Here is a 27,334-nt window from a genome sequence, read left to right on the forward strand (position 1 = left end):
AAAGCGCTATCGGAAAGACTTGTTCTGCGGGAAAAGGAATCTTTGGTGCATTTCTTTGTTAGGTGTAGGTTTGTTGAGCTGTTTTGGACGGATTTACAGAGTTTTGTTTGCAGGCAGTTAAAGGTGTTTGTTAGATTGAAGGATTTTGACATTTTATTGTACTGTTTAGTAGAAAAGTTGGAAAAAGAGCATTTATTTATAGTCAATTTATTAATCATTCTTGGTAAATTTCACATCCATAAATCCAAATAATACTCCCCTTTTTAGTTCTTTTGAGGTGGAGCTGAAACACTATTTAAATTCTATTAAAAATGTGAGAAATAATAAAGCACGGAAAACATATGATATGTGTAAAAAATACAATTTAATCATATAACTTACTTATTACCTCTGGCGGTTAACTGTGTATTTTTCTGTTTGTGTTTCTTCTCTTGTACCTAATTTGATCCTCTGATTGTATTTCTCTTTGTAAATTCTTTACACGTTTAATAAAAAATTCTTAAAAAAATACAAAAGACGCGAGTCGATGACGTCAAAATGTTGTCGCCCACAGGGCTTGTAGGTAATGTAGTCTCTAGTTCACCGGGCTGCCCTGCCCACGTGTTTCGCTGATTTGATTGAACGTTAGAATTAATTATATTCATACAATTTCAGCGTATTTATCGTGTCTTGTATTTCTATGTCTCTCTTATGTGTTCCCTTGTGTGTATGTTTTCTTGTATTTCACGTGTCTGCAGCGCTGGTTTATCGACCCGGCACATAAAGCAAACCCACTGTCCTCGTGTTTCTTAGCTCCCGTCTTGTTTGCAAACTTTTCTCCGGTGTTTATTTTACTTTGTCAATAAAACGTGGTTGCCGTGGCAACGGAGCTGTAAACGTTGTTGCGATCTGACCTCCAGGAGGTAAACAGCCGGCTTTTTTAATCTAATCGGCGAGTCTCCGGTCGCGTCATGATCTGCATGTGGAGGTGAAAAGGTGAGAGACCGCGGCGCAGTGGGTGGCAGTGCTGGGACCCTGGGCCTGTTTCTCTCTGTGAGCAACAGGAGGTGTGTGCGTGACAGCTCCTCAGCTGCAGCAGGAGTCCAAGTGTGCACAGATTTCTTGTTGGGTTTTGTTGTTTGAAGTTTCTGTTTGTATGGAGGAAGCAGTTGTGCCATCGCGTGGTCCGAGTTATAGCACGGGACGAGAGCTTCCGAGGAGCGCCTGCCTCCTGCCCGATTCGACGTCTAAAATCATCGCAGAACCAGAGGAGCCGAACAGGAATGCACGTCTCTTCCGGTGAGGAGCCTCTGACACAGCCCCAAGTACTGGGTGTGCAGAAAGAATCCTATTCTACAGTTTCGGTGTGAAATGGCCTCCAGTTCTCGTAACATGATGGGTTTCTCTGGACTGCAGTCCCAGTGCACTCCGCTTTGGATATGCGGTGGTGTTTTCTACAATGGAAAACCCTTTGTTTGTACAGAATGGAGATGGCAGTCTGCATGTTTTAATAATCTAATGTGATCATGTACTACAGCTTAAACACTGAGCCAGGTGACGTTTGATTCTAAAAGATTTCTATATCATTTCAGCGGCGCCTTGTCTGCGGCAGCCCGGCAGCTCCTCCTCCCCTCCAGCTGAGACTCTTCCCTCTCCAGAGGTGGGTTAGTGTTCTCAGCTCATCTTCTCTCACACAGCTGCGGGGCAGAAGCACTACTTCCACTGGGCAGAGAGCAGACGGGCAGTGGGAAGGGCAGCCCTGTGTTTGGGGATCAGGGCTGTCCCTGCTGAGGGATGCTTTCCGAGCCAAAGCAACTGGCTGGGTTATGAACTTTATGGTGTGATCCAAATAAGACATAAAAAGACAGAGAATGCGAAAGAAATAGTATTGCATGCATCTAATCAAAATAGTCTCTTTCAGACCAAAAAAAGATTGAACAAAAACTTAGTTGCAACTCACACTGCACTACACTTTCTTCGAGGCTGACATTACCGATAGTTTGTGCCGTCTTCCTTTCAGTCTGCAGGGTGTGCATCTTTTTCCTCAGCTTCCTGCACGAGGAATCGGTTTCTCCTGCCCTGGTTTCACTCCTTTATATCTCACAATCTTCTGCAGCTCCCGGAGGCTGACATTTTTGCTGTTTCTGAAAAATCGCTGACTGGCTCATCAGCACAATTGCTGATTCAAAATCCTTTACTCACATGTTGCTTTAGCCTCTGTATCACAGAGATGTGTGCTTTTCTGGGTTGGATAGATCGATAGTGCTCAATGCGTGGTCTTTTAACTCCGGCTGGGTACGAGCACCTCACTCTCCACACGGCTTTCCGAGGCTCTGTCATCATGTGTGAGGATATTGTGTAGCTCGTGAAACAGTTCCCCCATTTGAGCCCTGGATTTACGGGGTACTTGAATACCTGAATCTTGCCGTCAGTCCTGATCACCTTGTTTTTGTTCTGCAAGGACAAGGCACCTCCCCAGCACTGAACACAAACCGATACTGGCGGGTTGATTGTGTTGTGGAAAAATGGGCTGTGGTGTGAGTTTGTGTCTGTGTGCCCTGTGGGGGTGAGGTATCCCCTGCAGCGCGAACAAACACGCAGACTCCACACAGACAGCACCCCCGGAATCAAACCCAGGGCCCCGGTGCTATGAGGCAGCGATGCTAACCACTGTGCCGCGGTGTTGCCCCCTTTGAAAATGTCTGACTTCTGTTTAATTTGAGGTCACAAGCTTATAAATGGTCTCACAACGTTTGTCTCGTCTCAGGTTTCTCTGACCAGTCCCAAGGACCTGTAGTCACTGACAGCTTCTGCAGTCTGACGGTTCATTTCAGTAGGCTGGAGGGATGGCGCAATTATCCTCAAATCGGTGAGTATTGTTTTGCTCTTGTAACATGAACCATCAAAGAGAAGTCAACAGACCATTCCGTGAAACTGTTCAGAATGGCCCGTGGTGATTTTCTGGGTCCTTTAGTAAGCTGACCAGGACTGTGTCATCGACACCTTTTTTTGTGAGAAGTCAGTCTATGTGTTTGCTCTTGTAATCATTCGTGAACAAAGTGTGTAAGAGAGAGAGAGGATTCAGCCCTCAAACTGCAGGAGAGAAATGCTTCATTTCTAAGATGGAAATATAATCGGAAAGTATAATTAGCCATTTGTGTATATCATGTCAAAAAATGTGTTTTATATATAAAAAGAATTCAGTAGAGACATTTGCTTAATAAGGCAGTAGAATAAATGTTGTTGTGATGTTGGTGTGATGGTGCTCTCCAAAAAACTGATACAAATGGACAGAGAGACAAAGTGAGAAAGAAAATGTATAAATAACAGACATATATGCAGAATACAATACAGTGCTATAAAGTACAGTACCCTAGAGTGAAGATGGAAATCATTCATTCTAGTGCAGAAGAAGTGAATCTGCTCTCAGTGGTTTTCCTGTACAAGTGGAAAACGTTGTGAATTCTACATAATTCACAGGAAACAAAATAAACAACTCATTCACTCACCTGCTGTCCGTGGGCGTCTCTGCTCAAATTTGATTTTTTTTCAAGAGCACCGTGACCCAGAGCTCAGTAATCATTTCGCTACTGAAGATCATTCAGTTTTTAATGCTTTTCATTTTAACATCCTACTTGTTAATATTTCCTCTTAGATGAGAATATTCTCTTCGGCGTGTCTTTATAACTCTTCTCTTATTGCTCCTCTTGTCAGTAATCCGGTGTGAAAGCTCTCTCTGTCGGAATCAATGTCTTACCTCTCCGTCTTGTGTTTCAGGTCTCCTCTGGCTGCTGACCCTGCCGTCAGGACAGAACACATCCCGCACTGACCAGACTGCTGGGCTTACTGTACGTGACAATAAAGAGCTTGAGCAACACGTCTAATGTGATCTCTGTACGCTTCCCGGGGAGCAGAGATGATAAGGTCTGTGTCCGTTCCCGAGTCTTTGCTAGAGGCCTGTTTAGTCCGTCACTGAAATGATTTTAGATGCCTGTGAGTCGTGCCCACTGAAAAGTGAAATAGTGCAGCACAATGAGACTTCAAGCAAAGATCTCATTAGCCCCTTCTGTGAATCGGTGTCTCGCAAGAGATCTTCCATCTCTTTGAAAGTTTCACAGCTTCGACCTCTAGATTAGAAATGACACCAATTGCACATGGGTCCAGCAACGTTCTATATAGTGCACATCACCATCGGGATGAAAAGCAAAAATCCCCAGTGGGAGTCCAGTCTTTCCCTGCTACGCAAATTGCTTTCCGTTAGGTGAGGTCGCAAGTTCTTATTGGAGAATGTTGTACAGTTTCTTAATGCAATAGGGCGAGTAAGACTGAAGTGCCCCCCGTGTTGGCCGATCAGTGGAACGAAACTGAAAAAAGCTCCTTGAAACTGTGATTCGTACACTTATACACTGGCTCAGCTTGGTGCTCACCTGCTGTCCGTGGGTGTCTCTGCTGAAATTTGATTTTTTTTCAGGAGCACTGTGACCCAGAGCTCAATAATCATTTAGCTACTGAAGATCATTCAGTTTTTAATGCTTTTCATTTTAACATCCTACTTGTTAGTATTTCCTCTTAGATGAGAATACTCTGGTACTTTTCCAACATGGGTCTTAATTGAGTGAGCTTTATTACAATAATTGAACAATACTATCACCTCCACATAACGCTCATAGATTTTTCAAGGGGAGCTACGTTTCTTACATGTATCCTTTTGTAAGTTGATTCACAAAGCTTTCACTGCCTCCACTCCAATGAATCACTTTGTTTAGCAAGTGATCACGTGTAACAGTTTAATTTCTTCCTGCAAGTAATGCCTTTTCCTTTTTCATCCCATTCAAGTCTCCGTCCTAGTTAGTCATTTTGATGTAGAACGACAGTGGTCCCGTTGAAAGGTTCAAGGTTTCACTGCGTTTGAGAGTGCAGATAAAGAAGATAATAGGAGAGGAAACTGGAAAAGCCGTGACTCTGTCATTCAATTCAATTCAATTTATTTTCATATAGCGCCTTTCACAACAAGGTTGCCCCAAGGCGCTTAACAATGCAAGTAAATATACATTTTGTGAATACAGAACTGAAGACAATGGAGGAAAGGAACCAAAGACTCCTCAGTAAGGAGAATAAAATCCTCTAGGGGTCAAAGGTCAACTGGCTGCCCAACCCCTTTGGGCATGCTAACATGAGATCATTAAAAAAAATAAAATAAATGAATGCGGGTATTAATCCATCCATCCATCACGTCGTCTGTATGTCAGTACCCCATGCAGGTCTCTGCAGACCAGCAGAATCCTCCTAAACGATAGCTGTATCCACGATGCCCCTCTGGGATCCATGGCACTGATGCAGCATTCAAGTCACATGGTGCCCAGCCCATGACAGACAGGCCTCTGAAACCATGCTGTGTACAGTATTTCTCCTCTGCAGCATCCCTGCGAGGCAGGAGAGGTGCCTGACCTCTGAGAGCCTTGTAAGTAAGTAGAAGGATTTTGAAGTCCGCCCTGTACCTGATAGGAAGCCAATGAAGAGAGATAAGTATGGGGGTTATGTGGTCATACTTTCTGCTCCAAGTAACAATTCTAGCTGCTGCATTCTGTAAGTATTCAAACTCTTTGCTGTGACAAATCTAACATACTTTAGGCAGACAAAATGACCTTAAAAAGCCACGTGATTTTTGAGTAGTCTGTCTGTGTGTAGTAACAGTGGTTCACATTATTTCAGAACGTATACTCCCGTCTCTGTAACTTTCCTCAGTCAGCTAGTGAACATTCTGTATTTACACCACGAATGCGCTACCTTGTCTTGCGCGCGGTCACGCTGGCCGACCACAAGCACGGGCAGGAGCAGGGAAGACGAGGCCGCTCTGTAGTGCCCCTGTGGCTCTCCAGCAGAGGGGAGCACTTTGCTCACCAGCCCCGAGCCGAAGGACCCGGTAATAAAGCTGAAAATCTGGCCAGTCCCCCAGTCTCCCTGGGGCGCTGAAGAGTATTTCATCTGATGCTGAGGTTCCTGTAACTCAACACAAAATTGAACACGGCGAGTTATGAGTTTGTGAAGAAGTGACAGCGGTACAATGTCAACCAGGAGGTTAAACTGCAGGAAAGAATGAATTGAATCTCTGATATTCAAGCACGCAGTGTGACGTCCACTGTCTATTCAAATCTACTCTGCAAGTCTTACAATACTTTTTCATATACCGTCTCCTGGTTATTGTTTTGTGAGGGCTTGAACTGTTTCTCAGTAGAAATAAGACCGATAACTCACTGCTCCAGGATGCACACTATCGTCGATGAAACCTGTGGTGTAAGCAAGCGAAAAGAGACAGATCCTTCTAAAACACAGAGGCCATCAGGAGGGCAGAAACACTCTGCAACAGGTAGGAGCTGTGGAGCCGTGATTCCCCCGAGCCAGAGACCTCGTCCTTCCTCGACAGCGAACTGAGCTCCAGCGACTGGAGCAGCTACCTGCCGTCGTGGGACCTCCTGCAGATTGGGAATGGGTAAGGCAATTCGACACGAGCCCATTCCTCTTCCCACTGCTTACACTCCTACAACAAATAGTTTCAGGGTGTTCAAGTACAGGATAAAGAGATTACAGGTGTTCCCAATTGGCTGAGGATACAACTGTCTCTCTGAGAAAGCGCACAGAGGTGGACAAAGCAATTAAGTGTGTTTACAAGTCATTTCCTCTGTATCTGGTCTTTCTTTACATATCAGAAAAGTGAATTGGTGGCTGTTGGAAAGTGTCTGCTCCACATGTAATAACCATGTAAAAGATGCGATTACATTTCTTGGTATTAAGATTTTCAAAAATGTGATTTGTGATTTGATGTTCTCTACCTTAGTAAAATAAAAAAAAACTTTATTCATGGTTGTTATTTGTCAAACACAGACAGAAGGAGGCCTGAATGCTTCAGGTTGTAGAGCATCTAGTATTGATACCGATAGAGAATTATTTACAAAATTGAGCAGTGTAGGTGGTGTATGTTTCCCCTAATTTAATCTTTCAGGAAGTAGAGGGCATAGAGTTTTACTTGAATGTCATTTGGATGCTAGGACCCCCCCCAAACTTGCCAGCTTCCATGAAGTTCTCACGTGGTCTCTTACGGATAAACATACCCCCCATAGATGCACCATCTAGAATACAGAGAAATAACTTTGAGACATAAACCCGTGCTTTGAAAACTGGGTTTAAAATAGTATAATTGGGGTCAAGAAATTAACTGATGTGGATGACGAAATGTAGAATTAAGCAGATTTTGTGATTAGATATAATGTTTGTGTTAAGTCTGATAACAATACCTCGTAACCAAGGCTACCCCTAGAGAGGTAGCGATGCTTTTAAGAAACTATGGAAGAATTTACAACCTTTATTAGACTACAAGGAAACAGATTTAGTTTCACTTGTACTAATAGATATTTAAGATCCCTCTTGCAATCTCACAATATCTTGTCAAACTATTTTGGAGCACCTCTTTGGGGAAACTAAATAACTGGAAAAAAACATGACTACTGTCAAACAAATATTGTATGAAGGTTAAGGTTAAGGTGGCATCATTACACAATTGTACATTGAATTGACCCGGTAAAGATACATAGTGTGCATAGATTTAAAAGTAATATAGATGATAACTGTCTTTTTCGAAGCAGCCCAGAAACCTTATGTTTGTTTTTGTTTTGTCCTGTTTTTAAAACACTCTGAACTGATCGGCACAATTGTGTAAAGAAGGTTTCTAATTCTGACATTTATCGGTGAGAAATAGATGTTATTTTACTGCTCAATACTGCTGAACCGAATATAAAATATAATTTATCATTGACTTAATCATTATACTTGCTCGTTATTATATGTATAAATAGCCTAAAGATAAGAACTAATCGAACATTTAATAATTAGACCGAATGTCGTAAAAGCAGATTGTACTTCTCGCCTAATTTATGTGGTCGAGCAACACCACAATCGCCATACAATACGTCCGTTCTCATGCTCTGACTTTCAGGTTCGGCAGTGGAATGGAGTCCAGGGCAAACTCGTTCTTGTTTGATTATCCGTGTGAAATCTCGCCCAATATAACAGGTAAGCTCATGCACTGAAATTATGCGCTTCCAAATTGAAGCGACTCGCATTTGAATAATTCAAAATACACACGAGGGAACGTCTCCAAACCATGTCTAAATATCACAACATGAAAGCTGTGCGTCCCTTATCTTTATTTGCCTGTATAATGTACTCCGGTGATCAGTAATGTAGTCTTGCGTGCATCGTAAAGGATTTCTATTATTGCACGATAAAGAAAGAAGAAAACACAATGATGTCGAATTTATCAGCAGCGTGAGCCGACTCGCCGGTAAATACACTCTCCAGCGGTGTCTGGAGTTCACTAATAACGCAGTGCTTGACGAGCAGAGAGCGGAACCACACCGAGCTCAGCGACAGACCGGTACTTGTATTTGTATTGTATTCTTTGTTCTTGTTAATGCTTACTTTAAAAAATGTAAAAAAAACAATTCAAAAGTGACGCGTTGTTCTGACTTCCGGCTGCTTCCGCGTAGATCCGGCGTCCCACATTGACCCCAGCGCCGTGGTCTTTTCATAAAACGTTTTCATAAACTTTTTTTCATAATTTCTCCTTAAGCTTCTGGAGAAGAGTATAGAGTGTCGGCATAGGAAAACCCGGAGTGGATCAGCCTTCCACTGGATCCGGACTGTCGGCAGCAGAAAACCCGGAGTGGATCAGCCTTCCACTGGATCCGGACTGCCGGCAGCAGAAAACCCGGAGTGGATCAGCCTTCCACTGGATGCGGACTGACGGCAGCAGAAAACCCGGAGTGGATCAGCCTTCCACTGGATCCGGACTGTCGGCATAGGAAAACCCGCAGTGGATCAGCCTTCCACTGGATCCGGACTGTCGGCATAGGAAAACCCGCAGTGGATCAGCCTTCCACTGGATCCGGACTGCCGGCAGCAGAAAACCCGGAGTGGATCAGCCTTCCACTGGATGCGGACTGACGGCAGCAGAAAACCCGGAGTGGATCAGCCTTCCACTGGATCCGGACTGTCGGCAGCAGAAAACCCGCAGTGGATCAGCCTTCCACTGGATCCGGACTGTCGGCATAGGAAAACCCGCAGTGGATCAGCCTTCCACTGGATCCGGACTGTCGGCATAGGAAAACCCGCAGTGGATCAGCCTTCCACTGGATCCGGACTGTCGACATAGGAAAACCCGCAGTGGATCAGCCTTCCACTGGATCCGGACTGTCGGCAGCAGAAAACCCGGAGTGGATCAGCCTTCCACTGGATCCGGACTGACGGCAGCAGAAAACCCGGAGTGGATCAGCCTTCCACTGGATCCGGACTGTCGGCATAGGAAAACCCGGAGTGGATCAGCCTTCCACTGGATCCGGACTGACGGCAGTCATGCTCTGACTTTCAGGTTCGGCAGTGGAATGGATTCCAGGGCAAACTCGTTCTTGTTTGATTATCCGTGTGAAATCTCGCCTAATATAACAGGTAAGCTCACGCACTGAAATGATCGTTACTATCTCTTCATTACGATCTCATTTTCGAAGCCTTTTCTTTCCTTGGTAGAAGTAAGGCGCTTCCAAATGGAAAGAAGTCACATCTGAAACACATGAGGGCACGTCTCCAAACTATTTCTAAATGTCCCAACATGAAAGCTGTGCGTACCTTATCTTTATCGGCCTGTATAATGTACCCCGGTGATCTGTAATGTACTCTGTAATGATTGTAATGAATAGCATTTTTACTATTGCAATATAAATGTTAAAGAAGAGAAAACACAATAAGGTCGAATTAATCAACAACGTGAGGTGACTCGCCAGTAAAGTAACTCTCCAGCGACGTCTGGAGTTCAATAACTCTCTGCCCTGCAATGCGGTTTTCCAGGAGTCCGCAGTGCTTGACGAGCAGAGAGCGGAACCACAGCATCCTGGGCCGCGGCTCCAGACCGATCTCAGCGACGGACCGGCTGTCGCGCAAATCACGCATCAGATCCGGATCCGTCGCAGTTAAGGGACGTCATAAGAGTGGCGCACGGCGTGTCCAATCACCGCCGTTGGCTGGCAAGAGGCGGGACTTCCTCTTACTTTGGGTGAGTGACACCGCTCCTAGCCAGTCACCGCGGACTTCCGTGTTCTTCCACGGAAATACCGCCCTCGCCTTGAGTGACTCGGCTCTGAACCATTCAGCGCCGAGATTTCGGCAGGAGGCGGGACGGATACGGCTCTCGTCCAATCACAATTTCAATTCCGGGACTTTACTGAATTACGGCGGGCGGTGACACTTCCGAGAAATGTCCACTGGGTGGCGACAGAGATACACGAGTCCACGGAGGTGAGTCTCAAAGCGCTATCGGAAAGACTTGTTCTGCGGGAAAAGGAATCTTTGGTGCATTTCTTTGTTAGGTGTAGGTTTGTTGAGCTGTTTTGGACGGATTTACAGAGTTTTGTTTGCAGGCAGTTAAAGGTGTTTGTTAGATTGAAGGATTTTGACATTTTATTGTACTGTTTAGTAGAAAAGTTGGAAAAAGAGCATTTATTTATAGTCAATTTATTAATCATTCTTGGTAAATTTCACATCCATAAATCCAAATAATACTCCCCTTTTTAGTTCTTTTGAGGTGGAGCTGAAACACTATTTAAATTCTATTAAAAATGTGAGAAATAATAAAGCACGGAAAACATATGATATGTGTAAAAAATACAATTTAATCATATAACTTACTTATTACCTCTGGCGGTTAACTGTGTATTTTTCTGTTTGTGTTTCTTCTCTTGTACCTAATTTGATCCTCTGATTGTATTTCTCTTTGTAAATTCTTTACACGTTTAATAAAAAATTCTTAAAAAAATACAAAAGACGCGAGTCGATGACGTCAAAATGTTGTCGCCCACAGGGCTTGTGGGTAATGTAGTCTCTAGTTCACCGGGCTGCCCTGCCCACGTGTTTCGCTGATTTGATTGAACGTTAGAATTAATTATATTCATACAATTTCAGCGTATTTATCGTGTCTTGTATTTCTATGTCTCTCTTATGTGTTCCCTTGTGTGTATGTTTTCTTGTATTTCACGTGTCTGCAGCGCTGGTTTATCGACCCGGCACATAAAGCAAACCCACTGTCCTCGTGTTTCTTAGCTCCCGTCTTGTTTGCAAACTTTTCTCCGGTGTTTATTTTACTTTGTCAATAAAACGTGGTTGCCGTGGCAACGGAGCTGTAAACGTTGTTGCGATCTGACCTCCAGGAGGTAAACAGCCGGCTTTTTTAATCTAATCGGCGAGTCTCCGGTCGCGTCATGATCTGCATGTGGAGGTGAAAAGGTGAGAGACCGCGGCGCAGTGGGTGGCAGTGCTGGGACCCTGGGCCTGTTTCTCTCTGTGAGCAACAGGAGGTGTGTGCGTGACAGCTCCTCAGCTGCAGCAGGAGTCCAAGTGTGCACAGATTTCTTGTTGGGTTTTGTTGTTTGAAGTTTCTGTTTGTATGGAGGAAGCAGTTGTGCCATCGCGTGGTCCGAGTTATAGCACGGGACGAGAGCTTCCGAGGAGCGCCTGCCTCCTGCCCGATTCGACGTCTAAAATCATCGCAGAACCAGAGGAGCCGAACAGGAATGCACGTCTCTTCCGGTGAGGAGCCTCTGACACAGCCCCAAGTACTGGGTGTGCAGAAAGAATCCTATTCTACAGTTTCGATGTGAAATGGCCTCCAGTTCTCGTAACATGATGGGTTTCTCTGGACTGCAGTCCCAGTGCACTCCGCTTTGGATATGCGGTGGTGTTTTCTACAATGGAAAACCCTTTGTTTGTACAGAATGGAGATGGCAGTCTGCATGTTTTAATAATCTAATGTGATCATGTACTACAGCTTAAACACTGAGCCAGGTGACGTTTGATTCTAAAAGATTTCTATATCATTTCAGCGGCGCCTTGTCTGCGGCAGCCCGGCAGCTCCTCCTCCCCTCCAGCTGAGACTCTTCCCTCTCCAGAGGTGGGTTAGTGTTCTCAGCTCATCTTCTCTCACACAGCTGCGGGGCAGAAGCACTACTTCCACTGGGCAGAGAGCAGACGGGCAGTGGGAAGGGCAGCCCTGTGTTTGGGGATCAGGGCTGTCCCTGCTGAGGGATGCTTTCCGAGCCAAAGCAACTGGCTGGGTTATGAACTTTATGGTGTGATCCAAATAAGACATAAAAAGACAGAGAATGCGAAAGAAATAGTATTGCATGCATCTAATCAAAATAGTCTCTTTCAGACCAAAAAAAGATTGAACAAAAACTTAGTTGCAACTCACACTGCACTACACTTTCTTCGAGGCTGACATTACCGATAGTTTGTGCCGTCTTCCTTTCAGTCTGCAGGGTGTGCATCTTTTTCCTCAGCTTCCTGCACGAGGAATCGGTTTCTCCTGCCCTGGTTTCACTCCTTTATATCTCACAATCTTCTGCAGCTCCCGGAGGCTGACATTTTTGCTGTTTCTGAAAAATCGCTGACTGGCTCATCAGCACAATTGCTGATTCAAAATCCTTTACTCACATGTTGCTTTAGCCTCTGTATCACAGAGATGTGTGCTTTTCTGGGTTGGATAGATCGATAGTGCTCAATGCGTGGTCTTTTAACTCCGGCTGGGTACGAGCACCTCACTCTCCACACGGCTTTCCGAGGCTCTGTCATCATGTGTGAGGATATTGTGTAGCTCGTGAAACAGTTCCCCCATTTGAGCCCTGGATTTACTGGGTACTTGAATACCTGAATCTTGCCGTCAGTCCTGATCACCTTGTTTTTGTTCTGCAAGGACAAGGCACCTCCCCAGCACTGAACACAAACCGATACTGGCGGGTTGATTGTGTTGTGGAAAAATGGGCTGTGGTGTGAGTTTGTGTCTGTGTGCCCTGTGGGGGTGAGGTATCCCCTGCAGCGCGAACAAACACGCAGACTCCACGCAGACAGCATCCCCGGAATCAAACCCAGGGCCCCGGTGCTATGAGGCAGCGATGCTAACCACTGTGCCGCGGTGTTGCCCCCTTTGAAAATGTCTGACTTCTGTTTAATTTGAGGTCACAAGCTTATAAATGGTCTCACAACGTTTGTCTCGTCTCAGGTTTCTCTGACCAGTCCCAAGGACCTGTAGTCACTGACAGCTTCTGCAGTCTGACGGTTCATTTCAGTAGGCTGGAGGGATGGCGCAATTATCCTCAAATCGGTGAGTATTGTTTTGCTCTTGTAACATGAACCATCAAAGAGAAGTCAACAGACCATTCCGTGAAACTGTTCAGAATGGCCCGTGGTGATTTTCTGGGTCCTTTAGTAAGCTGACCAGGACTGTGTCATCGACACACTTTGTGAGAAGTCAGTCTATGTGTTTGCTCTTGTAATCATTCGTGAACAAAGTGTGTAAGAGAGAGAGAAGATTCAGCCCTGGGGTGATCCTTTTTTTCTATTTAACAACCTCAAACTGCAGGAGAGAAATGCTTCATTTCTAAGATGGAAATATAATCGGAAAGTATAATTAGCCATTTGTGTATATCATGTCAAAAAATGTGTTTTATATATAAAAAGAATTCAGTAGAGACATTTGCTTAATAAGGCAGTAGAATAAATGTTGGTGTGATGGTGCTCTCCAAAAAACTGATACAAATGGACAGAGAGACAAAGTGAGAAAGAAAATGTATAAATAACAGACATATATGCAGAATACAATACAGTGCTATAAAGTACAGTACCCTAGAGTGAAGATGGAAATCATTCATTCTAGTGCAGAAGAAGTGAATCTGCTCTCAGTGGGTTTCCTGTACAAGTGGAAAACGTTGTGAATTCTACATAATTCACAGGAAACAAAATAAACAACTCATTCACTCACCTGCTGTCCGTGGGCGTCTCTGCTCAAATTTGATTTTTTTTCAAGAGCACCGTGACCCAGAGCTCAGTAATCATTTCGCTACTGAGGATCATTCAGTTTTTAATGCTTTTCATTTTCACATCCTACTTGTTAATATTTCCTCTTAGATGAGAATATTCTCTTCGGCGTGTCTTTATTACTCTTCTCTTATTGCTCCTCTTGTCAGTAATCCGGTGTGAAAGCTCTCTCTGTCGGAATCAATGTCTTACCTCTCCGTCTTGTGTTTCAGGTCTCCTCTGGCTGCTGACCCTGCCGTCAGGACAGAACACATCCCGCACTGACCAGACTGCTGGGCTTACTGTACGTGACAATAAAGAGCTTGAGCAACACGTCTAATGTGATCTCTGTACGCTTCCCGGGGAGCAGAGATGATAAGGTCTGTGTCCATTCCCGAGTCTTTGCTAGAGGCCTGTTTAGTCCGTCACTGAAATGATTTTAGATAACTGTGAGTCGTGCCCCCTGAAAAATGAAATAGTGCAGCACAATGAGACTTCAAGCACAGATCTCATTAGCCCCTTCTGTGAATCGGTGTCTCGCAAGAGATCTTCCATCTCTTTGAAAGTTTCACAGCTTCGACCTCTAGATTAGAAATGACACCAATTGCACATGGGTCCAGCAACGTTCTATATGGTGCACATCACCATCGGGATGAAAAGCAAAAATCCCCAGTGGGAGTCCAGTCTTTCCCTGCTACGCAAACTGCTTTTCGTTAGGTGAGGTCGCAAGCTCTGAAATTTGATTTTTTTTTCAGGAGCACTGTGACCCAGAGCTCAATAATCATTTAGCTACTGAAGATCATTCAGTTTTTAATGCATTTCATTTTAACATCCTACTTGTTAGTATTTCCTCTTAGATGAGAATACTCTGGTACTTTTCCAACATGGGTCTCAATTGAGTGAGCTTTATTACAATAATTGAACAATACTTTCACCTCCACATAACGCTCATAGATTTTTCAAGGGGAGCTACGTTTCTTACATGTATCCTTTTGTAAGTTGATTCACAAAGCTTTCACCGCCTCCACTCCAATGAATCACTTTGTTTAGCAAGTGATCACGTGTAAGTTTAATTTGTTCCTGCAAGTAATGCCTTTTCCTTTTTCATCCCATTCAAGTCTCCGTCCTAGTTAAAGTCATTTTGATGTAGAACGACAGTGGTCCCGTTGAAAGGTTCAAGGTTTCACTGCGTTTGAGAGTGCAGATAAAGAAGATAATAGGAGAGGAAACTGGAAAAGCCGTGACTCTGTCATTCAATTCAATTCAATTTATTTTCATATAGCGCCTTTCACAACAAGGTTGCCCCAAGGCGCTTAACAATGCAAGTAAATATACATTTTGTGAATACAGAACTGAAGACAATGGAGGAAAGGAACCAAAGACTCCTCAGTAAGGAGAATAAAATCCTCTAGGGGTCCAAGGTCAGCTGGCTGCCCAACCCCTTTGGGCATGCTAACATTAGATCATTAAAAAAAAAAGAAATAAATGAATGCGGGTATTAATCCATCCATCCATCACGTCGTCTGTATGTCAGTACCCCATGCAGGTCTCTGCAGACCAGCAGAATCCTCCTAAACGATAGCTGTATCCACGATGCCCCTCTGGGATCCATGGCACTGATGCAGCATTCAAGTCACATGGTGCCCAGCCCATGACAGACAGGCCTCTGAAACCATGCTGTGTACAGTATTTCTCCTCTGCAGCATCCCTGCGAGGCAGGACAGGTGCCTGACCTCTGAGAGCCTTGTAAGTAAGTAGAAGGATTTTGAAGTCCGCCCTGTACCTGATAGGAAGCCAATGAAGAGAGATAAGTATGGGGGTTATGTGGTCATACTTTCTGCTCCAAGTAACAATTCTAGCTGCTGCATTCTGTAAGTATTCAAACTCTTTGCTGTGACAAATCTAACATACTTTAGGCAGACAAAATGACCTTAAAAAGCCACGTGATTTTTGAGTAGTCTGTCTGTGTGTAGTAACAGTGGTTCACATTATTTCAGAACGTATACTCCCGTCTCTGTAACTTTCCTCAGTCAGCTAGTGAACATTCTGTATTTACACCACGAATGCGCTACCTTGTCTTGCGCGCGGTCACGCTGGCCGACCACAAGCACGGGCAGGAGCAGGGAAGACGAGGCCGCTCTGTAGTGCCCCTGTGGCTCTCCAGCAGAGGGGAGCACTTTGCTCAACAGCCCCGAGCCGAAGGACCCGGTAATAAAGCTGAAAATCTGGCCAGTCCTCCAGTCTCCCTGGGGCGCTGAGGAGTATTTCATCTGACGCTGAGGTTCCTGTAACTCAACACAAAATTGAACACGGCGAATTATGAGTTTGTGAAGAAGTGACAGCGGTACAATGTCAACCAGGAGGTTAACCTGCAGGAAAGAATGAATTGAATCTCTGATATTCAAGCACGCAGTGTGACGTCCACTGTCTATTCAAATCTACTCTGCAAGTCTTACAATACTTTTTCACATACCGTCTCCCGGTTATTGTTTTGTGAGGGCTTGAACTGTTTCTCGGTAGAAATAAGACCGATAACTCACTGCTCCAGGATGCACACTATCGTCGATGAAACCTGTGGTGTAAGCAAGCGAAAAGAGACAGATCCTTCTAAAACACAGAGGCCATCAGGAGGGCAGAAACACTCTGCAACAGGTAGGAGCTGTGGAGCCGTGATTCCCCCGAGCCAGAGCCCTCGTCCTCCCTCGACAGCGAACTGAGCTCCAGCGACTGGAGCAGCTACCTGCCGTCGTGGGACCTCCTGCAGATTGGGAATGGGTAAGGCAATTCGACACGAGCCCATTCCTCTTCCCACTGCCTACACTCCTATAACAAATAGTTTCAGGGTGTTCAAGTACAGGATAAAGAGATTACAGGTGTTCCCAATTGGCTGAGGATACAACTGTCTCTCTGAGAGAGAGCGCAGAGGTGGACAAAGCAATTAAGTGTGTTTACAAGTCATTTCCTCTGTATCTGGTCTTTCTTTACATATCAGAAAAGTGAATTGGTGGCTGTTGGAAAGTGTCTGCTCCACATGTAATAACCATGTAAAAGATGCGATTCCATTTCTTGGTATTAAGATTTTCAAAAATGTGATTTGTGATTTGATGTTCTCTACCTTAGTAAAATAAAAAAACACTTTATTCATGGTTGTTATTCGTCAAACACAGACAGAAGGAGGCCTAAAGGCTTCAGGTTGTAGAGCATCTAGTATTGATACCGATAGAGAATTATTTACAAAATTGAGCAGTGTAGGTGGTGTATGTTTCCCCTAATTTAATCTTTCAGGAAGTAGAGGGCATAGAGTTTTACTTGAATGTCATTTGGATGCTAGGACCCCCCCCCCCCCAAACTTGCCAGCTTCCATGAAGTTCTCACGTGGTCTCTTACGGATAAACATACCCCCCATAGATGCACCATCTAGAATACAGAGAAATAACTTTGAGACATAAACCCGTGCTTTGAAAACTGGGTTTAAAATAGTATAATTGGGGTCAAGAAATTAACTGATGTGGATGACGAAATGTAGAATTAAGCAGATTTTGTGATTAGATATAATGTTTGTGTTAAGTCTGATAACAATACCTCGTAACCAAGGCTACCCCTAGAGAGGTAGCGATGCTTTTAAGAAACTATGGAAGAATTTACAACCTTTATTAGACTACAAGGAAACAGATTTAGTTTCACTTGTACTAATAGATATTTAAGATCCCTCTTGCAATCTCACAATATCTTGTCAAACTATTTTGGAGCACCTCTTTGGGGAAACTAAATAACTGGAAAAAAACATGACTACTGTCAAACAAATATTGTATGAAGGTTAAGGTTAAGGTGGCATCATTACACAATTGTACATTGAATTGACCCGGTAAAGATACATAGTGTGCATAGATTTAAAAGTAATATAGATGATAACTGTCTTTTTCGAAGCAGCCCAGAAACCTTATGTTTGTTTTTGTTTTGTCCTGTTTTTAAAACACTCTGAACTGATCGGCACAATTGTGTAAAGAAGGTTTCTAATTCTGACATTTATCGGTGAGAAATAGATGTTATTTTACTGCTCAATACTGCTGAACCGAATATAAAATATAATTTATCATTGACTTAATCATTATACTTGCTCGTTATTATATGTATAAATAGCCTAAAGATAAGAACTAATCGAACATTTAATAATTAGACCGAATGTCGTAAAAGCAGATTGTACTTCTCGCCTAATTTATGTGGTCGAGCAACACCACAATCGCCATACAATACGTCCGTTCTCATGCTCTGACTTTCAGGTTCGGCAGTGGAATGGAGTCCAGGGCAAACTCGTTCTTGTTTGATTATCCGTGTGAAATCTCGCCCAATATAACAGGTAAGCTCATGCACTGAAATTATGCGCTTCCAAATTGAAGCGACTCGCATTTGAATAATTCAAAATACACACGAGGGAACGTCTCCAAACCATGTCTAAATATCACAACATGAAAGCTGTGCGTCCCTTATCTTTATTTGCCTGTATAATGTACTCCGGTGATCAGTAATGTAGTCTTGCGTGCATCGTAAAGGATTTCTATTATTGCACGATAAAGAAAGAAGAAAACACAATGAGGTCGAATTTATCAGCAGCGTGAGCCGACTCGCCGGTAAATACTGTAACGCAACGGGGGCTCAGGCGGGCGCCCTTGCCGCATCTGGTCGGCCCAAAGTATAGGTGGCTCGAACCCGGGACTTCCGCGTCTCTCTGCAGCGACCTAGCACCGTGAGCTAAAGAGAGATCTCTCTACAGCCCAGTAGCTGTAGTCCTGCTATCACAGGAAAGGGCGGTGACGTCACCTGCTCTGGTACGCCGGCTCTTACACAGTACCTGTCGGCCGTAAGCGTTACACTCTCCCCCGCTTAAATCGCCGTCCCCGGCGAAGGGCTATCCCACCCCGCTTCTGACACCAATGTAACGCAACGGGGGCTCAGGCGGGCGCCCTTGCCGCATCTGGTCGGCCCAAAGTATAGGTGGCTCGAACCCGGGACTTCCGCGTCTCTCTGCAGCGACCTAGCACCGTGAGCTAAAGAGAGATCTCTCTACAGCCCAGTAGCTGTAGTCCTGCTATCACAGGAAAGGGCGGTGACGTCACCTGCTCTGGTACGCCGGCTCTTACACAGTACCTGTCGGCCGTAAGCGTTACAATACACTCTCCAGCGGTGTCTGGAGTTCACTAATAACGCAGTGCTTGACGAGCAGAGAGCGGAACCACACCGAGCTCAGCGACAGACCGGTACTTGTATTTGTATTGTATTCTTTGTTCTTGTTAATGCTTACTTTAAAAAATGTAAAAAAAACAATTCAAAAGTGACGCGTTGTTCTGACTTCCGGCTGCTTCCGCGTAGATCCGGCGTCCCACATTGACCCCAGCGCCGTGATCTTTTCATAAAACGTTTTCATAAACTTTTTTTCATAATTTCTCCTTAAGCTTCTGGAGAAGAGTATAGAGTGTCGGCATAGGAAAACCCGGAGTGGATCAGCCTTCCACTGGATCCGGATTGACGGCAGCAGAAAACCCGGAGTGGATCAGCCTTCCACTGGACCCGGATTGACGGCAGCAGAAAACCCGGAGTGGATCAGCCTTCCACTGGACCCGGATTGACGGCAGCAGAAAACCCGGAGTGGATCAGCCTTCCACTGGATCCGGACTGACGGCAGCAGAAAACATGGAGTGGATCAGCCTTCCACTGGATCCGGACTGTCGGCATAGGAAAACCCGCAGTGGATCAGCCTTCCACTGGATCCGGACTGTCGGCATAGGAAAACCCGCAGTGGATCAGCCTTCCACTGGATCCGGACTGTCGGCAGCAGAAAACCCGGAGTGGATCAGCCTTCCACTGGATCCGGACTGACGGCAGCAGAAAACCCGGAGTGGATCAGCCTTCCACTGGATCCGGACTGTCGGCATAGGAAAACCCGGAGTGGATCAGCCTTCCACTGGATCCGGACTGACGGCAGTCATGCTCTGACTTTCAGGTTCGGCAGTGGAACGGATTCCAGGGCAAACTCGTTCTTGTTTGATTATCCGTGTGAAATCTCGCCTAATATAACAGGTAAGCTCACGCACTGAAATGATCGTTACTATCTCTTCATTACGATCTCATTTTCGAAGCCTTTTCTTTCCTTGGTAGAAGTAAGGCGCTTCCAAATGGAAAGAAGTCACATCTGAAACACATGAGGGCACGTCTCCAAACTATTTCTAAATGTCCCAACATGAAAGCTGTGCGTACCTTATCTTTATCGGCCTGTATAATGTACCCCGGTGATCTGTACTCTGTAATGATTGTAATGAATAGCATTTTTACTATTGCAATATAAATGTTAAAGAAGAGAAAACACAATAAGGTCGAATTAATCAACAACGTGAGGTGACTCGCCAGTAAAGTAACTCTCCAGCGACGTCTGGAGTTCAATAACTCTCTGCCCTGCAATGCGGTTTTCCAGGAGTCCGCAGTGCTTGACGAGCAGAGAGCGGAACCACAGCATCCTGGGCCGCGGCTCCAGACCGATCTCAGCGACGGACCGGCTGTCGCGCAAATCACGCATCAGATCCGGATCCGTCGCAGTTAAGGGACGTCATAAGAGTGGCGCACGGCGTGTCCAATCACCGCCGTTGGCTGGCAAGAGGCGGGACTTCCTCTTACTTTGGGTGAGTGACACCGCTCCTAGCCAGTCACCGCGGACTTCCGTGTTCTTCCACGGAAATACCGCCCTCGCCTTGAGTGACTCGGCTCTGAACCATTCAGCGCCGAGATTTCGGCAGGAGGCGGGACGGATACGGCTCTCGTCCAATCACAATTTCAATTCCGGGACTTTACTGAATTACGGCGGGCGGTGACACTTCCGAGAAATGTCCACTGGGTGGCGACAGAGATACACGAGTCCACGGAGGTGAGTCTCAAAGCGCTATCGGAAAGACTTGTTCTGCGGGAAAAGGAATCTTTGGTGCATTTCTTTGTTAGGTGTAGGTTTGTTGAGCTGTTTTGGACGGATTTACAGAGTTTTGTTTGCAGGCAGTTAAAGGTGTTTGTTAGATTGAAGGATTTTGACATTTTATTGTACTGTTTAGTAGAAAAGTTGGAAAAAGAGCATTTATTTATAGTCAATTTATTAATCATTCTTGGTAAATTTCACATCCATAAATCCAAATAATACTCCCCTTTTTAGTTCTTTTGAGGTGGAGCTGAAACACTATTTAAATTCTATTAAAAATGTGAGAAATAATAAAGCACGGAAAACATATGATATGTGTAAAAAATACAATTTAATCATATAACTTACTTATTACCTCTGGCGGTTAACTGTGTATTTTTCTGTTTGTGTTTCTTCTCTTGTACCTAATTTGATCCTCTGATTGTATTTCTCTTTGTAAATTCTTTACACGTTTAATAAAAAAATCTTAAAAAAATACAAAAGACGCGAGTCGATGACGTCAAAATGTTGTCGCCCACAGGGCTTGTGGGTAATGTAGTCTCTAGTTCACCGGGCTGCCCTGCCCACGTGTTTCGCTGATTTGATTGAACGTTAGAATTAATTATATTCATACAATTTCAGCGTATTTATCGTGTCTTGTATTTCTATGTCTCTCTTATGTGTTCCCTTGTGTGTATGTTTTCTTGTATTTCACGTGTCTGCAGCGCTGGTTTATCGACCCGGCACATAAAGCAAACCCACTGTCCTCGTGTTTCTTAGCTCCCGTCTTGTTTGCAAACTTTTCTCCGGTGTTTATTTTACTTTGTCAATAAAACGTGGTTGCCGTGGCAACGGAGCTGTAAACGTTGTTGCGATCTGACCTCCAGGAGGTAAACAGCCGGCTTTTTTAATCTAATCGGCGAGTCTCCGGTCGCGTCATGATCTGCATGTGGAGGTGAAAAGGTGAGAGACCGCGGCGCAGTGGGTGGCAGTGCTGGGACCCTGGGCCTGTTTCTCTCTGTGAGCAACAGGAGGTGTGTGCGTGACAGCTCCTCAGCTGCAGCAGGAGTCCAAGTGTGCACAGATTTCTTGTTGGGTTTTGTTGTTTGAAGTTTCTGTTTGTATGGAGGAAGCAGTTGTGCCATCGCGTGGTCCGAGTTATAGCACGGGACGAGAGCTTCCGAAGAGCGCCTGCCTCCTGCCCGATTCGACGTCTAAAATCATCACAGAACCAGAGGAGCCGAACAGGAATGCACGTCTCTTCCGGTGAGGAGCCTCTGACACAGCCCCAAGTACTGGGTGTGCAGAAAGAATCCTATTCTACAGTTTCGGTGTGAAATGGCCTCCAGTTCTTGTTACATGATGGGTTTCTCTGGACTGCAGTCCCAGTGCACTCCGCTTTGGATATGCGGTGGTGTTTTCTACAATGGAAAACCCTTTGTTTGTACAGAATGGAGATGGCAGTCTGCATGTTTTAATAATCTAATGTGATCATGTACTACAGCTTAAACACTGAGCCAGGTGACGTTTGGTTCTAAAAGATTTCTATATCATTTCAGCGGCGCCTTGTCTGCGGCAGCCCGGCAGCTCCTCCTCCCCTCCAGCTGAGACTCTTCCCTCTCCAGAGGTGGGTTAGTGTTCTCAGCTCATCTTCTCTCACACAGCTGCGGGGCAGAAGCACTACTTCCACTGGGCAGAGAGCAGACGGGCAGTGGGAAGGGCAGCCCTGTGTTTGGGGATCAGGGCTGTCCCTGCTGAGGGATGCTTTCCGAGCCAAAGCAACTGGCTGGGTTATGAACTTTATGCTGTGATCTAAATAAGACATAAAAAGACAGAGAATGAGAAAGAAATAGTATTGCATGCATCTAATCAAAATAGTCTCTTTCAGACCAAAAAAATATTGAACAAAAACTTAGTTGCAACTCACACTGCACTACACTTTCTTCGAGGCTGACATTACCGATAGTTTGTGCCGTCTTCCTTTCAGTCTGCAGGGTGTGCATCTTTTTCCTCAGCTTCCTGCACGAGGAATCGGTTTCTCCTGCCCTGGTTTCACTCCTTTATATCTCACAATCTTCTGCAGCTCCTGGAGGCTGACATTTTTGCTGTTTCTGAAAAATTGCTGACTGGCTCATCAGCACAATTGCTGATTCAACTCACATGTTGCTTTAGCCTCTGTATCACAGAGATGTGTGCTTTTCTGGGTTGGATAGATCGATGGTGCTCAATGCGTGGTCTTTTAACTCCGGCTAGGTACGAGCACCTCACTCTCCACACGGCTTTCCGAGGCTCTGTCATCATGTGTGAGGATATTGTGTAGCTCGTGAAACAGTTCCCCCATTTGAGCCCTGGATTTACGGGGTACTTGAATACCTGAATCTTGCCGTCAGTCCTGATCACCTTGTTTTTGTTCTGCAAGGACAAGGCACCTCCCCAGCACTGAACACAAACTGATACTGGCGGGTTGATTGTGTTGTGGAAAAACGGGCTGTGGTGTGAGTTTGTGTCTGTGTGCCCTGTGGGGGTGAGGTATCCCCTGCAGCGCGAACAAACACGCAGACTCCACACAGACAGCACCCCCGGAATCAAACCCAGGGCCCCGGTGCTATGAGGCAGCGATGCTAACCACTGTGCCGCGGTGTTGCCCCCTTTGAAAATGTCTGACTTCTGTTTAATTTGAGGTCACAAGCTTATAAATGGTCTCACAACGTTTGTCTCGTCTCAGGTTTCTCTGACCAGTCCCAAGGACCTGTAGTCACTGACAGCTTCTGCAGTCTGACAGTTCATTTCAGTAGGCTGGAGGGATGGCGCAATTATCCTCAAATCAGTGAGTATTGTTTTGCTCTTGTAACATGAACCATCAAAGAGAAGTCAACAGACCATTCCGTGAAACTGTTCAGAATGGCCCGTGGTGATTTTCTGGGTCCTTTAGTAAGCTGACCAGGACTGTGTCATCGACACACTTTGTGAGAAGTCAGTCTATGTGTTTGCTCTTGTAATCATTCGTGAACAAAGTGTGTAAGAGAGAGAGAAGATTCAGCCCTGGGGTGATCCTTTTTTTCTATTTAACAACCTCAAACTGCAGGAGAGAAATGCTTCATTTCTAAGATGGAAATATAATCGGAAAGTATAATTAGCCATTTGTGTATATCATGTCAAAAAATGTGTTTTATATATAAAAAGAATTCAGTAGAGACATTTGCTTAATAAGGCAGTAGAATAAATGTTGGTGTGATGGTGCTCTCCAAAAAACTGATACAAATGGACAGAGAGACAAAGTGAGAAAGAAAATGTATAAATAACAGACATATATGCAGAATACAATACAGTGCTATAAAGTACAGTACCCTAGAGTGAAGATGGAAATCATTCATTCTAGTGCAGAAGAAGTGAATCTGCTCTCAGTGGGTTTCCTGTACAAGTGGAAAACGTTGTGAATTCTACATAATTCACAGGAAACAAAATAAACAACTCATTCACTCACCTGCTGTCCGTGGGCGTCTCTGCTCAAATTTGATTTTTTTTCAAGAGCACCGTGACCCAGAGCTCAGTAATCATTTCGCTACTGAGGATCATTCAGTTTTTAATGCTTTTCATTTTCACATCCTACTTGTTAATATTTCCTCTTAGATGAGAATATTCTCTTCGGCGTGTCTTTATTACTCTTCTCTTATTGCTCCTCTTGTCAGTAATCCGGTGTGAAAGCTCTCTCTGTCGGAATCAATGTCTTACCTCTCCGTCTTGTGTTTCAGGTCTCCTCTGGCTGCTGACCCTGCCGTCAGGACAGAACACATCCCGCACTGACCAGACTGCTGGGCTTACTGTACGTGACAATAAAGAGCTTGAGCAACACGTCTAATGTGATCTCTGTACGCTTCCCGGGGAGCAGAGATGATAAGGTCTGTGTCCATTCCCGAGTCTTTGCTAGAGGCCTGTTTAGTCCGTCACTGAAATGATTTTAGATAACTGTGAGTCGTGCCCCCTGAAAAATGAAATAGTGCAGCACAATGAGACTTCAAGCACAGATCTCATTAGCCCCTTCTGTGAATCGGTGTCTCGCAAGAGATCTTCCATCTCTTTGAAAGTTTCACAGCTTCGACCTCTAGATTAGAAATGACACCAATTGCACATGGGTCCAGCAACGTTCTATATGGTGCACATCACCATCGGGATGAAAAGCAAAAATCCCCAGTGGGAGTCCAGTCTTTCCCTGCTACGCAAACTGCTTTTCGTTAGGTGAGGTCGCAAGCTCTGAAATTTGATTTTTTTTTCAGGAGCACTGTGACCCAGAGCTCAATAATCATTTAGCTACTGAAGATCATTCAGTTTTTAATGCATTTCATTTTAACATCCTACTTGTTAGTATTTCCTCTTAGATGAGAATACTCTGGTACTTTTCCAACATGGGTCTCAATTGAGTGAGCTTTATTACAATAATTGAACAATACTTTCACCTCCACATAACACTCATAGATTTTTCAAGGGGAGCTACGTTTCTTACATGTATCCTTTTGTAAGTTGATTCACAAAGCTTTCACCGCCTCCACTCCAATGAATCACTTTGTTTAGCAAGTGATCACGTGTAAGTTTAATTTGTTCCTGCAAGTAATGCCTTTTCCTTTTTCATCCCATTCAAGTCTCCGTCCTAGTTAAAGTCATTTTGATGTAGAACGACAGTGGTCCCGTTGAAAGGTTCAAGGTTTCACTGCGTTTGAGAGTGCAGATAAAGAAGATAATAGGAGAGGAAACTGGAAAAGCCGTGACTCTGTCATTCAATTCAATTCAATTTATTTTCATATAGCGCCTTTCACAACAAGGTTGCCCCAAGGCGCTTAACAATGCAAGTAAATATACATTTTGTGAATACAGAACTGAAGACAATGGAGGAAAGGAACCAAAGACTCCTCAGTAAGGAGAATAAAATCCTCTAGGGGTCCAAGGTCAGCTGGCTGCCCAACCCCTTTGGGCATGCTAACATTAGATCATTAAAAAAAAAAGAAATAAATGAATGCGGGTATTAATCCATCCATCCATCACGTCGTCTGTATGTCAGTACCCCATGCAGGTCTCTGCAGACCAGCAGAATCCTCCTAAACGATAGCTGTATCCACGATGCCCCTCTGGGATCCATGGCACTGATGCAGCATTCAAGTCACATGGTGCCCAGCCCATGACAGACAGGCCTCTGAAACCATGCTGTGTACAGTATTTCTCCTCTGCAGCATCCCTGCGAGGCAGGACAGGTGCCTGACCTCTGAGAGCCTTGTAAGTAAGTAGAAGGATTTTGAAGTCCGCCCTGTACCTGATAGGAAGCCAATGAAGAGAGATAAGTATGGGGGTTATGTGGTCATACTTTCTGCTCCAAGTAACAATTCTAGCTGCTGCATTCTGTAAGTATTCAAACTCTTTGCTGTGACAAATCTAACATACTTTAGGCAGACAAAATGACCTTAAAAAGCCACGTGATTTTTGAGTAGTCTGTCTGTGTGTAGTAACAGTGGTTCACATTATTTCAGAACGTATACTCCCGTCTCTGTAACTTTCCTCAGTCAGCTAGTGAACATTCTGTATTTACACCACGAATGCGCTACCTTGTCTTGCGCGCGGTCACGCTGGCCGACCACAAGCACGGGCAGGAGCAGGGAAGACGAGGCCGCTCTGTAGTGCCCCTGTGGCTCTCCAGCAGAGGGGAGCACTTTGCTCAACAGCCCCGAGCCGAAGGACCCGGTAATAAAGCTGAAAATCTGGCCAGTCCTCCAGTCTCCCTGGGGCGCTGAGGAGTATTTCATCTGACGCTGAGGTTCCTGTAACTCAACACAAAATTGAACACGGCGAATTATGAGTTTGTGAAGAAGTGACAGCGGTACAATGTCAACCAGGAGGTTAACCTGCAGGAAAGAATGAATTGAATCTCTGATATTCAAGCACGCAGTGTGACGTCCACTGTCTATTCAAATCTACTCTGCAAGTCTTACAATACTTTTTCACATACCGTCTCCCGGTTATTGTTTTGTGAGGGCTTGAACTGTTTCTCGGTAGAAATAAGACCGATAACTCACTGCTCCAGGATGCACACTATCGTCGATGAAACCTGTGGTGTAAGCAAGCGAAAAGAGACAGATCCTTCTAAAACACAGAGGCCATCAGGAGGGCAGAAACACTCTGCAACAGGTAGGAGCTGTGGAGCCGTGATTCCCCCGAGCCAGAGCCCTCGTCCTCCCTCGACAGCGAACTGAGCTCCAGCGACTGGAGCAGCTACCTGCCGTCGTGGGACCTCCTGCAGATTGGGAATGGGTAAGGCAATTCGACACGAGCCCATTCCTCTTCCCACTGCCTACACTCCTATAACAAATAGTTTCAGGGTGTTCAAGTACAGGATAAAGAGATTACAGGTGTTCCCAATTGGCTGAGGATACAACTGTCTCTCTGAGAGAGAGCGCAGAGGTGGACAAAGCAATTAAGTGTGTTTACAAGTCATTTCCTCTGTATCTGGTCTTTCTTTACATATCAGAAAAGTGAATTGGTGGC

At 44.9% G+C, this 27,334-nt stretch overlaps 3 long non-coding RNA genes across 3 annotated transcripts; 2 read left to right on the forward strand and 1 right to left on the reverse strand.

The window, feature by feature from the left end:
- Positions 1–4,947: 4,947 nt before the first annotated feature.
- On the reverse strand, positions 4,948–8,650 carry LOC148818776 (uncharacterized). The gene is made up of 2 exons (XR_016094398.1): positions 5,767–8,650; positions 4,948–5,477 (listed from the first exon to the last, which is right to left on the reverse strand). It is a non-coding gene; the product is annotated as an uncharacterized LOC148818776 (long non-coding RNA).
- Positions 8,606–10,847, forward strand: LOC148818777 (uncharacterized). Its single transcript, XR_016094397.1, has 2 exons — positions 8,606–9,480; positions 9,877–10,847. It is a non-coding gene; the product is annotated as an uncharacterized LOC148818777 (long non-coding RNA).
- An 8,933-nt stretch (positions 10,848–19,780) lies between these two features.
- On the forward strand, positions 19,781–21,309 carry LOC148818778 (uncharacterized). Its single transcript, XR_016094399.1, has 2 exons — positions 19,781–19,947; positions 20,339–21,309. It is a non-coding gene; the product is annotated as an uncharacterized LOC148818778 (long non-coding RNA).
- Positions 21,310–27,334: the final 6,025 nt, after the last annotated feature.

Source organism: Atractosteus spatula, chromosome 18 (genome assembly GCF_055471065.1).
Source record: "Atractosteus spatula isolate fAtrSpa1 chromosome 18, fAtrSpa1.hap1, whole genome shotgun sequence".
Classification (NCBI taxonomy): domain Eukaryota; kingdom Metazoa; phylum Chordata; class Actinopteri; order Semionotiformes; family Lepisosteidae; genus Atractosteus; species Atractosteus spatula.